The sequence below is a fragment of the Chionomys nivalis genome, chromosome 4, assembly GCF_950005125.1.
Source record: "Chionomys nivalis chromosome 4, mChiNiv1.1, whole genome shotgun sequence".
In the NCBI taxonomy this organism is placed as follows: Eukaryota; Metazoa; Chordata; class Mammalia; order Rodentia; family Cricetidae; genus Chionomys; species Chionomys nivalis.
In genome coordinates, this window is record NC_080089.1 from 53,616,087 (window position 1) to 53,629,276 (window position 13,190).

The window sequence follows — 13,190 nt, forward strand, 5'->3', positions numbered from 1 at the left end:
CATATATGTGCACATGTGCACGAGCATGCATGTACATGTAAGGTGTCTTCCTCAATCTCTCTCCACCTCATCTATTGAGGCAAAGTCTCTCATTCGACCCCAGAGCATCCTGACTAGCCATCCCACTCCAGGGATCCTGTCTGAACCTGAGATTACAGGAGGGCCATAATGCCCAGCCTGTGATCATGTGGGAGCTGAGGATCCAAACTCTGGTCCTCATTGCTCACACAGCAATCCATTTATCCTTCGAGCCGTCTCTCTAGCCTCTAAATGGACTATTTCTGAAGAACTCCTTTTTATATGCTTCATTTTTACATATGTTTGCACGATACATCTCCGAACTCTTTATTCTATTGACCTGTTTTGTCCTGTGTCAATTCCTATGGCTTTAAACTACTAAAGTGGCTGGGCATGGTGCCACACACCCTTGATCCCAGCACTTGAGAGGCAGAACAAATGGATCTCTGTGAGTTCAGGGCCAGTCTGGTCTACATAGTGAGTTCCAGGGCATCCAGAACATAACAGAGAGCCCCTGACTCAAAAATAAATAAATAAATAAAAATAAGCTACTAAACCATTAACACAGTTTTCTACATCTTGAGGCAATTTCCTTCTCTTTATTCTTCCTTCTCATAATTGCCTTAGCTATCCTTATGCATTTATTCACCCATAAAAATTTTAGTGCCAATCTGCCAAATAGAAAAATCTTATTAGCATTTTGATTGGTTTTGAATTGAATTAATAGAGTGTTTTAGGAGAGAATGTGAAGTTTCACAATAGCGAGTTTTCTTAATCATCATAATGTGTTATTGTTATTGAAATGAAGACTCACCACTGTTGCCCAAACTGTTTCAAACTCTTGGGCTAACGAGATTCTTAAACTGCACTCCAAGAGCTGCTGGGAGAAGAGCTGTGTACTACCACAGCCTGTCCTAACATATGATTTTTGAAATTTTATTTTAAAAAGTAAAGTTGGGAGAGGCTGCAGCCAGGATGTAAAATAAACAGATGAAAAAAGGGTGACGTGAATAATATACAGCAGCATAGAAATTGCTTATGTCATCAAACGGAGGAAAAAATCTTCAGAAATATGTCGCCATGTGAGCATCTGGAACAGACATGGAAAAAGAAGCCAGAGGGAAATATAAACATGCAAATAATGGGTTCTTCCTTTGTTTAATTTTCTACAACATGTCTTTACTTTAAAAATGCGTGTTTATGTTGGGCATGATGGCTCACACCTATAAGCCCAGCACTTAGGAGGCTGAGGTAGAGAGTGGCCCAGACTGAGGGCAGATTGGGTTACAAGTGAATTCCAGGTCAGCCTGAGCTAGAGCTGGATCTTCAGCATCCATATAAAAACCAGGCGTGGTGGTGGGAGTCTGTAATTCCAGTACTGAGAGCCATGCACATATGCACACACAGAAACATGGACACACACATACACCAATTATACACGCAAGTAAGAATCCTGGTGTCTTGAGGGTAGACAGCTCCCTTCCATTGTCTTACCTTACCTTAAAAACACCCGATCAAGGGATTAGATTGGTGTCCCAACTATACACGGGCAGAAGCTGAAGTTCCATGAAAGGAGAAGTGGCTTGCCTAAGGTCCTACAGAAGGGAGTGTTGCAATTCATATCAAACCCAGCCCAGAGCATTCTGGGATTTCAAAGCGGGTGAAACAATAAGGAAATTTTCCAGATTCTTCCTTCTCTAGCTCACCGACCCCCACCCCTTCGCAGAGGGTAATGTGTCAGCTGCTGGGGCAATGGACGTGTCAGCACAGAGAGACAAGACGGATGGACCTTCGTTAATGAGTTAAGAAAGTCTGAACCCTCCTCCTTGGCTGGAGCAGAGGGCGCTAATGACTACTGGGTTTGACCTCCCTAAAGACTGGCAGCCCTACCATGGCTTTCATCTGTGTTTCTCAAATGAGTGTGGCAGGGAGACCCCTCCCCTTGGACAGTGACTCTTCCCGTCTTGAGGAGCTCATGCCAGGTTGGAAGAGTCCTCGGAGTTTCTCCAGTAAGGTAAAGGTAGAGCCGATAATGGTGACATCACAAAGCAGGCAAAAGGCAGGGACAGGGAACGATCTCCTTAGTCAGTTATGGAGTTACCTAGGCCCAGGAGAGCCTTCCAGCGAAGGCAGGCACACCCTCCATATCTACCTCACCTCCCAAAGCCAGCTGCTTCCTCACAGGACGATCATGGGATCATATTTTTTGCTTCCTTTCATGGTGGGGGAAGGACACACATTCTGATCAAAGACTTCAGACAAAAGCCCCTGCCCTACCCTCAGGGGAGAGGAAGATAAAGGGCCTGCTAAGCTGGTCAGATCACAGGGCCTCCCATCGGACCCCCAAGGAGCTCCATTTATTAGACAGGCTACAGATGCATGGTGGCTTCAGCCTCAACCTCTCCTTCTCCTTCCCACTCCCATCTACTCCATCTGCCAGGGACTCCTGGCTCCTGGCCCCGCGGAGTAGTGCAAACAAAGGCCTGGGGGAGGGAGAAGGCGCGCAGCCCTCCTAGACCAGCTGCTGTGTGGAGGGACGTGCATACGTGTGGGGCCAGCTGGCAAGCCTGTCTGGAAAATCTCGCCACTCACCATCTAGCTATTGACGTCATCGTGCCCACCCTGTGCCACCCCCTGAACACAGAGATGCACAGACTTGACCCCGAACCTAGTTCTGCGCTTGTGGCAGGTGAACCCCCACCTAGGGTGAATGTTGTGGGGCGGAGCCACAAGAAGGTGGAGAACACTTCCAGGGTTGAGGATCTGTGAGCTGGATTCTGGATTGTAGGAAGGGAGCTTTGCCAGGTGCACAGGGAAGAGCAGTGCCAAGCAAAAGAAGTAGATGCTGTCTGTGGTCTAAGGAGGAAGCCGAAGGGGAAATAGATCATCACCGCCTTTGAAGCCGGAGAGAGTGAGACACAGATACTGGAGCTCTGCACAAGAGCCTAGCTAGGCAGGGGAGGCCATAGTCAAGGCTGTGAGCTGCCTAATAAAGGCTGGTGTTGAAACTGAGACGCCCCAAAAGGGCCAGTCCTCTGCGGGTCTCCCAGGGCTTGTGGTGGACTTCAAGTGGATGCTTTTCAAGACCAGGCTTGCCTGGGCTGCGTGGGGGATGGAGGGCAGCTGTACATGGTCTCCTGTGGAAAGCTCCCTGCATGGAGGATGGCCCAGTGGCTTGACCACCGGTGACAACAGCATGGCACTAGGCTCCTGGTAAAACCCACTCTTGGCCCCAGCTCGCACTTTATCAGAGGGAGGAAAGCCCTCTTGTGGCTCCCTGTGGTGATAACCACTGAGCAAACAAAAATGATTTAATAGCTCGTTTTTAAAAACATGTTTTATTCATCGATCAATTAATTGAGAGAGAGAGAGAGAGAGAGTGAGCGTGTGTGCTTGCAAGTATGCACAAGTGCATGTGTCCATGGTGCCCAGAGACATCTCTCAGTTATCAGCATCCTCCTTCCCCTCTGTGGGCCACGGGGATGGAACTTAGGAAGTCAGGCTCAGTGGCAAACACTGCTGAGTGACCTTGCTGGACTTCTGCTGGAGAAGGATCTCTAGACAAGCTATCTTCTAGGTGAGCTTCTGAGCGGGGTTCTTTTCATCTCGGTGACTCAGTTTCCTCACCTGTACTGTGAGAGAGTTCAGTTTATCCCCTCAACTGTGCCCACGTTCAGACCAGCACTTTCTTCAGTGTGCATGGTGGACTATAGTAGATGTGACTCGGCATAAACCACAAAGTAGTTGTTAAAGCTGAGGCCAGCTCACCTACCCAGATACCATAGCAGCAGCGCAGGGACAAGAACTGCGTCCTGACCCCCACTCTAATGGCTTTCCCTCAGAGCCCCGCGTGTGCCTTGTTCACACTAGGGCAAGGTGCCTTGTTGCTATGTGAATTTGTCTCTAGTGGGGAGAAGTCAGGCCTTTTCCTGGGGTCTTTCCCTTCTCCCTGTGAACTACAGGGCTGCTGAGTTAGCTATCTGTCCTAAGGGGCATTTTCAAGGTCTCTTTACTAACTGCCTGGCCTATGGTGGGTCTAAAGGCAAGGTAGCCCTCTGATTTCTACTTTGGGTCCTATGGAAGGGACCATGGGCAGTGCCCAGACCCAATGCCCCTAGCTGGTCTGAGTCATAGATGGACACTGGTGGCACACAGGGTGCTGAACTGCCACGCCGTTCCCCGTGTTTGCCCTCAAGAGGAAGGGTTTGTGGAGTGTCCTGCTGAGGTAACAGTACAGCCCAGGAATCATATTCACAAGTACTCCAGAGAATAAGAGAGGGATGTTAATTCAATATTCACATCCTGCAGGGCCCCGGGGAGCTGTGAAGATGGGGACATGATCTGGCAGCTCGGCGGGGAGCACGGTGCCACCAGAACGTGGAGCAGCCATCCGTCTCCATCAGCAGCCCGGCAGGTCTTATTATAATGATTAATTTTGGAGTTATCAGCACTAATGCAATCACCGTCATAGCCCAGGAAACCTCCTTCATCACTCACAAGCCAAGCAGAGGCAGCCTTGGGAGGAAAAGGGCACTGAGCTAGCTTGTCACCAGGGCTGAAGTGAGAAGCAAGCCAATGTCCTCAGCTCCATGCTCAAAAGCCTGTCGGAGCTGGAGCCCTTTGATCTGATGGCCTGCTCTGGCACAGCCCAGGGCCCTTCAGGTAGGCCTCTTAGGGCTCCGCCAGCTGCGTCCGAGATCAGAAGAGAATGGATTCCCCTGGACGTCTGGGAAGGCTGAGGCAGCTGTCCTGCCTGCCTGCCCCAGGAGGAGTAGGCTCAGGCTTCTCCCGAAGCCTGGGGGTATCTATAGATGCTCTGTCCCATTTCCGTCAATCTTGATTAAGGAGGGCCTCGGGGAGCTTGGGGCTTCCTCAGCCACTCAGTATTGTCTGGAAATGCCTGGCTCAGGATGAGGGGAAGGAGGTGGGTAGGAGTCAAATGTGAGAAGCCATTAATCCTGCTGCGGAGATCAAGCACCCATGACAAGCTTGCATTGTGCTACAGCCGCACGTGCCACACAGGGGGCAGCAAGAGGTGATCGATCAGGGAACGAATAAGTGTCTCTCTTTTTTTATGGACTTTCAAAGGCACCATTTGTCGATCTGAGCAGCGCGATCGATGAGAGGCAGCTGACCCCACTGTGGCCACCCTTAGGCAGCAGGTGGAAGGGCCTGCGTGATCAGAGCCACATGGGGGACTGATGGAGGGTCATCCCTGTTGGAGCTTCACAGTGTTAGCTGGGGTGGGTGCCACTGTCACAGGCCTGCCATGCTGGACTGCTGGCTATCAATTTACCTTCACACTGTTAGCTGGGGTGGGTGCCCACTGTCACGGGCCTGCCATGCTGGGCTGCTGGCCATCAATTTACCTTCACAGTGTTAGCTGGGGTGGGTGCCACTGTCATGGGCCTGCCATGCTGGGCTGCTGGCCATCAATTTACCTTCACAGTGTTAGCTGGGGTGGGTGCCACTGTCATGGGCCTGTCATGCTGGGCTGCTGGCCATCAATTTACCTTCTCCCTTAGCACTGAAAGGAGAGCTGGAGCTGCTGCCGCGTTTTCTGATAAATTATGGCCACCCGATCTCTAGTCTTGCGGCCTAGAGAATCCCAGCACTTGTGTAAATCACACTAATGAAAGCTAAGGTTGTTTCCAAGAACAGAAATTCATTCAGGAAACCTTTATGGAGTGCCTACGAGGTACCCAGCTGGCACTGAGCACTGGGAAGGCAGTTTCGGGCTGCAAAGGCTCCATAGGCCCAGGAGGCAGGCAGGCACCCAAAAGAGAGAGTGATATGATATCCTGGTAAAAAGAGTTCAGACTGTGGAACCAGCTTCCTTACCTCCTAGCTGGGAGACCTTGGGCTGGTATCCCAGCCTCTCTGAGCTTTAATTCCCTCATTCGCAAAGCAGCCACGAGAACACCAACTGTACGATAAGGCAGTCTAGTTTCTGGTGGCTGGGCAGCTCAACAAACAGAGCCTTCCCTGTTTATTTCCCTGCCTCTGTCCACTAGGGTTTCAGGAGGCCAGAGATGCTTGATTCTGGGAGTTTGGGTGAGGCTTTACAGTGCAAATGAGATGGAGGTGAGCAGGAAAAAGATAAGGACACTGGAAAGACAGGTGGGGCAAGCTCTCACAGAGGGTGCTGAGAGGGGAAGGTATGGAGTGAGGAGAACCTGGGGTGTGCGGTTATGTGAAGAGCTGAGGAGTCCTGAAGCGTGCGTGGGTACCGTGAAGTGGCTCTGGCCTGGGGCTGAGCAGGGGCTGGGTTCAGAAAGAGGTGGACGTGAGAGCTGTGGGTGGAGAAGAAATCAAGGACATGCTGAACTGCCCAGGACCACCCTGGGGCTGCTCTGGACAGCTTCTGCCACCTAAATACAGACTCATAGGCAGAGGTAGGAGATGTATCCTCAGTACTGCAGACACACACATATACACATACATACATAAACACATATACACACACATAACACACATGCATACTCATACATACACATATGGATACATACACATACAAACACATACTCATACATACACATACAAAGAAATAGCAGTGACATGCAGAAACACACACAGAGAGACAATTCTACATCCTGCAGACAGAAATATGCAGAATCTGAGATATACAATCAGGGCAGGGGGCATGGGACACATAGACAGACACATGACCAGAATGACACAGGAGAGGCATGTGACAGGTGCAGAGGCTGACACACAGACACACTCATTAAATATCACACACCCACAGATGTGCACACCAGGGTACACAGAGGAGGTGCCCACTAAAGAGAATCACAGAACACACCCAGATAGTTGTACTGACAGTACAAACAGGACAGCTTCTTGCCTCAGTTTACCCACAACGTTCTCATGTTACCATGGAAATCCCATGTCCTTACAACTCTCCTTAGTCCCAGGCATACTGAGATAGTCGGGTACTCTAACTCAGTACCAAAACATATAAAGTCACACATGGACCAGAAATGATGGTACCAGTCTGTATTCCAGCACTTGGGAGGCTGAAGCAGGATTAGGAATGGATGCTAAGGGTGGAACTCAGTCCTAATCCTTGCAGGGCAAGTACTGTACCAACTGAGCCATCTCCCAAACAAGGAGATTACTTTAATACTTTTTTGTGTATTAATTGTGTGTGTCTGTGTGTGTGTGTGTGCATGTCATAGCGCTCATGCGGAGGTCAGAGGGCAACTCATCTACCAGGTAGATTCTGGTAATCTTGAACTCAGCTCATGAGATTTAGCAGTAAGCACCTTTATCCGATGAGCCATCATACCAACCCTTCTCTTATTTTTTGGAGACAGAGTCTTGCTATGCCTTAAACAGTGATCTTCCTGCTTCAGCTTCCCAAGTATTATGGTTACGGGCATGCATACAGTCCCTTTCCTTGCTCTGAAGACAAAAATATTCCGAAAATGAAATCAGATCAAAACAGACATGGAGCCATTCTGTCCCCAATCTCATGAGACTGTTCACAGGATTTCCTATTATAATAGTAAAGCGTTTGACTGTGAGATTTCATACTGGCTTGGAGAATCTGTAAAATTTAGGTTTCTGAGGCACACCTGGCCCTGACAGACTTGAGTAGGGAAAGGTGGACATGTGAGCACATACATGCATTTACAGGCCAATATTGCATGGTTACATGTTTGTGCATGGAGTGTATCACACAGGCACCGCCCTTACCAGTATACAGAGCAGGAACATCTCTCCAGCATGGGCAGTGTCCCCGTGTACAGTTTCACATTCCTTCTTCCTTGTGACTGGCCCAGATCCATGCATCCATGGCTACCAGTATCCCCCAATCCACAGATGTGCTCAGGCTCAGAGGGCTTTTATACCTAACCCAAAGTTCACAGTCGGTTAATGAGGAGCTGAATCTCAAATATGGGGTTCCAGAACTCCAGGCTTCACGTCCTTACACTTTCTTATCCTCTACCTTCCCAGTCACTGTGAAAAACGAGGGTAGAAGTTCTGTGGGAGTCCTGAAAGCCCCAGTTAAGGGTCATTGAGTGACGACCACGGCGTGGCAGGATGACCAGCACATGGGAGCAGGATCCTCCCCCTGCATCTTTTTGAGGTCCCTTGCTGGTTTCCAGGAAGGAATGTTTTCCCTTCAGCCTTCATGAGAACCAGCAGCAGCCTGGTTGCTTTCCCCAGCTTTCTCAGAAACTGGGAACATCTTGAATTTCACAAGAAAGACTCAAATCAGCTCGATTCTTCAGGACAAAACTCCTCCCATGAAGCATTTTCTACCCCCAAGAGATAGAAAAAACTTTGAGTAGTAACAGAGCATCCAAGCCCCCACCCGTGTTCCATCTCTGCCAAGAACAGTCACTGGATCTTGGGCAAGTAGGTGTCTTCCGGCTTCACTAGCTTTCTGAGCTCCCTCATTCCAGCATTGTTCAGCCATCAGAAGTTGTCAATGCCTACAGCAGAGCGAGCTCTCAGATGTGGCTTGGCATCACAATCATTGGAAGATGTTTCAAAATCTGGTGTCTAAGTCAAACCCTAGAATAATTTCAGTGGAGTTCCTGGGGGAGGCATCTAGGTATTGCTAGCCCTGTGCAATACCATGGTGTAGCCATGTGGTCACTTGAATATGATCCAGATATCCTGGTGAGTATGGTACCTGTGGATTCTCAGACGGCAGCTCAGGCTGAGACCCGAACTTCTATGTTTCTAACATGGTCTCAGGTGATGTTGATGCCACCTGGCTATAACCCACAGGGTGCAAGCCATCAGGCATCTTTCCCAGTTCAGACTGAAGAGCATTTCTTTTCCCTGCACGGCAGACAGTTCAAACCTCACCCCCATGGCCGGCCTGCTGCCAGCCCATCAACCAAGGGGACTTGAATTCTTCCCACCCTTCTGTAGCGTCAGTGAACCAGGTTTTGCAGAGCAGGTTCTCAGAATTCCTGCCTCACAGTGGGACAGTTGTACTGCATGAAAAGGCAGTCTCCACCTCTACCGCTTTACAAGACAGTGGCGGGGGGGGGGCAATCGAAGCTTGGAGGGATGGGGGGGATATCTAGAGGACTCCCTTGACTGGCATCCAGACTGGCTTGCTAAGGGTGGTGTATTGATTGGCTAGGGCTGTGTAAGGAAATACCATGACCTGAAAGACTTGCACTTGGTTCTGGAAGCTGAAGTCTGAGATCAGGTAGTGGCAGGACAGCCACTTCTGAGCTGCACCTGTATCTGGGCTCTCTATGTGTTCAAATTTCCTTCTTTCCTTCCTTCCTTCTCTCTCTCTGTCTCCCTTCTGCTCCTCTCAGTATGTATATGGGTGTGTACAGTATTTGTGTGTGCGTGTGTGTGTTAGGCTCACTTTGTCAATTGCTCACTACGTTATTTTTCTGAAGCAGGATCTCTCATTGAACTTGGGTCTTACCCACTCTGCTAGGCTGGTCAGTAAATAAGCCCCAAGAATCTACCTGTCTTCAACTCCGAGCACTGCGATTACAAGCATGTGGCACCATGTATAGTTTTTGTTTTCGTTGTTTTAATGTGGGTGCTGGGGATTCAAACTGGGGTCTCACACTCACGTGGCAAGCACTTTATCAACTGGGCCATCTTCCTAGACCCCAGTTTTCCCATCTCATAAGGACACCAACAGTAACCATTAGGGCCCATGGCGAAGACCTCATCTGATTCTGATTACCTCTTTAAAGAGCTTGTCTCTAAGTTAAGCTTACATTCTGTAGAACTAAGGCCTTAGGACATCAACATATGCACCCAAGGCCAGAATTTAATCCATCAAAGGTTATTTAGCTGGGAGATGGTCCTGAGTCATCAAATCATTTCTAAGAGGAGTTGGAAGTCTGAGTTGAAATAGGATTAATTTTGCAATGTTGAAGATGGAGCTCAGGACCCTCTGCATGACAGACAGGCACTCTACATGTGAGCTACTTCCCAAGCCCCTGAAATCTAACATCTTGACATCAGCAATGTATGCTATTCTAAGGAAACCCTGGTGGACATCACGCATTGTTCCTGCAATGTGGACGTCACGCAATGTCCCTGCAACGTGGAAGTCACACAATGTCCCTGCAACGTGGAAGTCATGCGATATTCTTGCAACATTGAAGTCACACAATATCCCTGCAGCATTGAAGTCACACATTGTCCCTGCAACGTGGACGTCATGCATTGTCCCTGTAATGTGGACATCATGCAATGTTCCTGCAATGTGGACATCATGCATTGTTCCTGCAATGTGGACATCATGTATTGTCCCTGCAATGTTATGTCTGTACCCAGGTGGTTTGCCATTCCTGAGGCGGCCTGGCCTTGCAATGAGAGGCAGCACCCTCCAGCAGCCATCGTGGCTTCCCTAGGCTCCTCCTTGCTGGCCTACAGCTTGTCTTCTAGCTCTCTTTCCACACTGCACCGATTTGTGTTCTGTCGCTTGCTGCCCTGCCTTCCTTCTTCCTCTCTATCCCCATCATGGTGGAGGCTGGACCCAGCCTCACCTATGAACCCTGCTTTGCGACTACCATAGATTCCAGCCCTGACTTGATTGTTCCTCTGTGGTCTTGCGTGGATCAATTTTTCCTCAATCCTCAGTTTCTTAATGTATATAATGGATATCGAAATTCCTGAGGATTGCAGGCTCGGATGAGAGTGCATCCAGAAGAAAAGTGTTCAATGAATCAATGAGAGCTCAAAGAAGAATTCCTGGCTCCCATTTCCACTAGTGGACAGGCCAAGAATGAGAGTGGTGTTGAGCACAGTGACTGATGATTGCCACCTGTGTTCACATTTATTAATTCACATCAGCTCCAGAAGCAGTCTCAGCTGGACAGAGAAGTACCACACTCTCTTCTGACTCTAAGAAGAGATGCTCTCATTAGCATTCAGCTGGCCAGAAATCTCCCATGATTTCCCGAGATCATGGGTGACAGGGAAGCAGTGAAGGCTGCCCCCTGCTTCACCGTGTGACCTAGGAATAGGCACCTGGGCTTCAGGACCCCATCTGTGCAGTAAACTGGCATGAATCTGGGGTCAGCTCCCTGTCGCCCGCCAGTTTCTCTTCCAGCTCTGCCTCTTAGCTGAGGTGTCTTGGGCATGGCATGCCACTGCTAAAGCCTTGGTTTTCTCTCCAGCGCATCTCATTGGACAAACGCATGAGTGCATGTGAAATCTTTGCTGTGCTGCCTGGCATGAAGTAAAAGCTCAGTAAATGCTGCCTGCAGATGCCGTGTTCCCCAGACGCTCTCACCCTGGTGCTGCCTGCCTCGTGCCTCCCAGCGCAGTGTCCCTTTCAGCCCCCTCACAGGGTGTGCAGCCCTGTGCATGCAGGGTGTGCAGCCTTGTGCATGCAGGGTGTGCAGCCCTGTGCATGCCACTCTTCCTCAGAATCCAGCCCTTTGTTCTATTTTGTTGACTCCCAGACTATCCTGGGCAGAGCATAGTGGCCCCAGCCCCCACTATGGAGAGCTGCCTCGAAGATTCCTCCTGGGGCCGCTCCAGAGCCCCTAGCTTTCGGGGACTGAACTCTGACCCCCATTCTTTCAGCATGAATTGGGTCTGCCTGAAGGCAGGGGCCAGGACAGTGGTGGGGGTGGGGGGTAGGCAGGGGATAGGGAAGTGAGGGGGGTTGCAGGGGGCCTGGCAGGCCTCCAAGTAAGAATAGCAAAGCTCAACAGAAATGTCCCTGCAGAGATGTAGGTCAGTGGCCCGGGAGAGGCTGGCAACAGGAGTCAGCTAAACGGCCAGCCGAGGAACAAAGAGGCCTTGGAGAAAGGATGCAGGCCTGAGCCCCAGCCCCTGAGAGATAGACATCGTCACAGGCACCCCAGGGCTGGGGAGATCTCTTGGGTGAGGTACGAGGGGAATAACTGGAGTCCTAGGTCCTTAGGGATGGTCACCTGCTCCAGTTCCTTACTTTGACGGCCCAGAATGATGACTTTCTTTGTCTCTCTGCCTTCATAGCCCAGCCTCAGTTTGGTCCCCTCAACACACACAGACACACACACACACCCAGCCCTCACTATTCTTGAGTGGCCTTAGCGGAAGTGGTTCTCTGCAGGATGGAGAAGTTTAGAGAATGCCATCTGCTCTGCTTCATGATTCCTAGGTCACTCAGCATCCTGCAGATGGTTCACCATCACCAGCCACAGACCCTAGCATCTGTGGCTCTGACTGCCCACCTGCCCCAACAGAGAGGCCTTCATCCTCAAAGCACACACATATCTAGCAGCTGCTCTGCTTTCTTCCTAGCCCCCATGCCCCATCTCACCTTCACGTCCTTCCATCTTCTGTCCAGGCCTCCTGGCCCTTCAACTCAATACTTTCTCTTTTAAAAAGGAATTTTTAGGATTTAATTAATTCATTTATTTGGTGTGTGGGGTGTACTGCTGGTGTGCTTGTGGAGGTCAAAGGGTAACCTGTGAGGGCCAGTCCTCTCCTTCTACCATGTGGGATCTGGAGATTGAATTCAGGTCATTGGGCTTGTCCAAAAGTGACTTTACCAGCTGAGTTATCTTGTCAGCCACCTTAAACTTTCCTTGCTACCATTCTCAGTGGCCCTACTTTTCTCTCTTTGGGCTTCAGGTCGCACATCCACCATGATGTCCTTAAGTGTTAGTCCCAAGGAGGTTAGAGACAAGCATACTCTTCAATAAACTGGAGCCTCCATGGTACCCAGTGTCCCATCTCTGTACGCAGTTACTTTTAGTATTCATAGAGGGGGCTCTTCTGAGGCTCTGCCAAGGGGTGCCCCATCGTGCAACCTATCCCTTGTTCTCTACAAAACACCCATCATGTCCTTCGGGGAAAAGAGAAGACAGACAGAACTCCCTACCGCATTTGTGGCCTTTTGTCCTTGGTGGAAGACTTTTGCCTACTTCTAAGATCTCCTGCCTCACCCCTTTCTGGATATATAGTCCAGCCATACTAGAGAACACAGAGTTCTGGTTTGCATAACCAGACCACTTACACTCTCACCCCCTTCCGACCTGCTTTTTTCATGCTCCCCGCTGACTGGACCACACCCCTGCCACCAGGCACTGTTAGCTTACATGGTAAGTACGATTCCCAGGTTCTCTGCGGTGGAAAAGAGCCCTCAGCATAGGCTCCAGATCTTCTGCTGTGACAAAGCCAATCTGGGAGCATACACCTCTTAACTCCTTATGCCCCCTCTGGCTTCCCTT